Below are 4,016 nucleotides of genomic sequence, written 5' to 3'. Positions count from 1 at the left end.
AAATTTTTTATTTATAGGCTGTGTTCTGAAACCAAAAAAGTAAGTTGATTTAACTTAAACTTTGGATCATAAAAAAATTGGGATTGAATTTCTTGTCAGGTTGCATAGCATAGGTTAGCATTTTTCTGTGTTTGTCCTACCTATATAAGGGCAGATATATTATTTCATAGGGATTTAGACACAAGAAGGTACTACCATAAGTTACATGGCATTCAATTCTCTGAAGTTTAGAAATAATTTGATAACTCGTCAATCTTTAACTTTTCGTTTAATTATAGCTGAAGTAAAGTGTTAAATAAAAAGAGGAGAGGGAGAAGAAGAACGCTGGACTTGCATGGCCTCTGCATTAGCATAGGGAGAACCGATGAGAGGGTATGAAGGGATCAACCATAGGGGTGGGATCATCATTTTTCTCCCTTTGTGTCTCACTGTAGACACCATGCAATCTAGTAGGAACTTTTTCAAAAGAAAAGAAAAAATAAAAAAATAAAATAAAATAAAACAAACAAAACTAAACGAAACAAAAATAGTACGTAGGAAAAAACTAAAACCTGTAACGGAGTCAGGTTGGATTATGACTAAATTCTAAGTAATGATAGATTAGTTCTTGGAACGGCTGGTTTCCTCCATTACAACACTATATGTGCCCATGTGTGGAGCTCGGCCCTAACATATGGCAAGGTTCCCGTCGTTCATGTGGCAAGCAAGCATTTAATGCTCATGTTCGTGGCATTTTCAAAATTCGATGTAAAATGTAAAATTTTACATTTCATATGTTGAAACATTTTTCAACATATAGAATAAAAGACATTCTGAAAAGTATAATGTCTTAAGAGGTAAAACCTTCAACATCAGTATGGGAAATCATTGTCCACAAAATTATTGAACTTTGCTTTTTTTTTTTTTTTTTTCTGAATTTACAATCAAGGAACTTCAGATAGGGAACAAAGAAGAAAATAAGAAAATGAAGATTAAGAAGTGGAGAAACCAAGTTAGTGGTATAGATTTAAAGCTGAATATTTGGCTTAATAGGGCTTGGGTTAAGATTTTTCACCCTGGGGCAGATTAGGATAAAAAAAAAAATATTGATCCTATGTAAGAATTGGGCCAGGCTGGGTTGAGGCCTAGACCCGGCCTGACCCGACCTGGTGTAGATTTTAACCCTGATTTTTTGATAAGGGATAGCTTTGTTCTAACCAGAATTATTTTCCCATAGGCCATACACTATATTATTTACCAAGTGAGATTAGAGTTTTCTCAATAACATCCCTTCTTTCTCTCACATGCCTTATCAGTTTTTTTCAATTTTTTTTTGTGTGTGTGTGTGTGTGTGCGTGCTTCATACGACACAAATGGAAAAAACAAAAACAATCATAGTTAACTTGACCCTAGCAAAAATCAGGGCCAATTAAGGTCAGGTTGGGTTGACATGAACCCTGCAAGGTTGGGCTTGAACATAAGCCCAACAGAATTGGGTTGGGCTTAGGTTGAATTTTGAGGACCTAAGCTTAAGCTAGGGTTTTATGAACCCAGCCCATGTTCACCCTAGTATAGATCTAACTCAAATGGTTGTCTATGTACAACCAACGAACTTCCAAGATACACATTTTTAACTGTTGCACAACCCAAAACCAGTACAGAAACTATGGGTAATAACGCCAGTTTTCCCCATTTCATGGCTTAGATGTGGAGGCAGGAGAAAGTGAGAGAGAGAGAGAGAAGGAATAGTGGGAGGAGCCCCTATTTTTAATGGTTAAGATAGGGCCTTAGATGTGCAGAGCATCTGTGAACAGAAGCTACGATTATGAGTGCATTATTCCCCTGCAGACCCATGCCATTGAAATCGATCTCCCAATGAAATCATCAGAAAACGCAGTAGTATTAGAAGATAATCTATCTCCCAATAAAATCATAGGGATCTTGTTGGCATAAGCTCTGTGAATATCAGAACAGCCCCCCAAACAAAGAGAATCCATGAGACGGCTCTGAGAGAAGATCTAAAGAGAGATTCCTCTACTAGAGATCAGAGTAATAAGAGAGAACACAAAATAATCACGAAATGGAGGTAGCATCGGTGCCAAATTGCTCCAAGGCCTCCATGAGAGCTATGGTTGTTGGAGACTAAGGACTGTTGAGTGTGTTTTGATCTTTGAGCAGTTGAGTGTGTTTCGACTTTCAAGCAAATCCCCGATTCAATGATTAATGGGTGATTAAGGCTGTTATTACTCAAAATACCTAGTACCTTCCCTCTAATTAAGATATAGGCCACAAAGAGTTAACAATGAGAGTGGGTCTAGTGTCTGGACTTAAGATGAATGTACTCCAAAGGTTCTAAATGCAAAAGAATCAGTTTAATTAGATGGTCCCCTTGATTATCTAGAAGGTTTTCAAAATTTAATGATTTCAGAGATTGATTCCATGATGTGCAACTTGATTTTAACAAGTTTTGCATTTTCATTCCCCTTTCAAATAATATTTTTTGATTCAAAAAATAAATTACATGATTGTTATGACTATATTGCTACAGTCATAAGTGATTCTGATTTTCTCATCGCAATTTGTAATATTAGGAAAATTCAACAACCTATATTGGGTATTAAGATGGTAATAACTATATAACTATTAATGTCTAGGTAACACAAACTTAGTAGTTGTATAGATCCTCAAGATAAAAGAATGATCACAAAACTGTTAAAAGTGGGACATGATCCAACTCATTCTCCCTTCTTTTTTCTTTTCTTTTTTTTTTTGGGGGGGGGGGTGGGGTGGTGGTTGGTTTCCCTCTTTCCTTCTTTTATGGTTTTTGTCTTTTTTGTTTTTTTGGTCGAAATAAAACTATTGTTTTAAATTTATATTAATTAATGTGTCTTTAATTTATGGGAAACAAATTGTTTCTGGTTGGGTGCGTCCTACACCAGCACGGGACGAATGAGAAGGTGCATAAAAGCATCAATAAGGGGTGGATTTTTTCTATTTCACAAAGGATGTTCTTTTCCCCTTAACTTATAATCATATAAATTTGAACTAAATGACTTCATTTTTAAAACTTAGAAGCTTAAGAGTCTATATATCTAGGGACAATAGTTGATGAATTGTTAATTTACATCACAAAATTTGTTTCAGGACAAGGAAATCTCATTAGAAACTCCAAAATGTGTGGACTCCTTTGGCCAGCAACAATCTTGGCAAGATTGCAGAACCATTAACAATGACGTTCTTAGTAATTAACTTACAAGATTTGGTCCTGTCAGGGATGACACCAGAGATAAATCACCTTTGCTTGCCTTAAATTCATTCCAAGAATATTTGCATAAAATGTCAGTCCATAATGTTGAAGCTGAAACATCCAAATTCTCTGAGAAGTTTGATGATGAAAAAGCGAAAGCTTCGCAATCTCAGAGTATAAGTCATATATACTGCCTAATTTTATGATCAAAGAAATTTCTAACACAAAAAATAGGAAGGAGGTTGGGTATGCCGTCGGGTTTTCCTAGAGCTAGTGGTTCAACCAATGTGAGGGCTGCATAGGGGACTTTTCCGAGGGGAAGATGAGAGTGATAAACATAGATTTAGTTATACCGCTACTCTACCCAGCCTTTTCCCCTTATTTATTTGAAAAAAGACAGGAATGCTAGGGGTTACATTGGAATTAGGTATGACTGCCATATGAAAAATAAAAGATTTCAACCATTTATAGCCTTTGTCCTACAAAACCTAATCAATAATGTCGTTTCACGGTATTATTTACTCTTTTTCTTCTATCTTTCCCATTCCTCTCCGTCTCCAACTTTGCCTCCCTTCCAAAAAATACGCCGACTGTCGGTCTCTCTCTCTCTCTCTTAACGTTATATGTTAAACCTCCAACAACCTTGTTTTAACAATCAGAGTCCTAGTATCACTACGATTGTTAAAACAAGGTGTTGGACTAACTTTGTGGTTAGGGTTTTAACAGATTGAAGGTTAACTTTTAAGGATGAAAATTCAAACTGTTGAAGGAGTGGAAGATTATGGATCTG

This window comes from Macadamia integrifolia, chromosome 11 (genome assembly GCF_013358625.1).
Source record: "Macadamia integrifolia cultivar HAES 741 chromosome 11, SCU_Mint_v3, whole genome shotgun sequence".
Classification (NCBI taxonomy): domain Eukaryota; kingdom Viridiplantae; phylum Streptophyta; class Magnoliopsida; order Proteales; family Proteaceae; genus Macadamia; species Macadamia integrifolia.
This window is presented reverse-complemented; position numbering follows the sequence as displayed.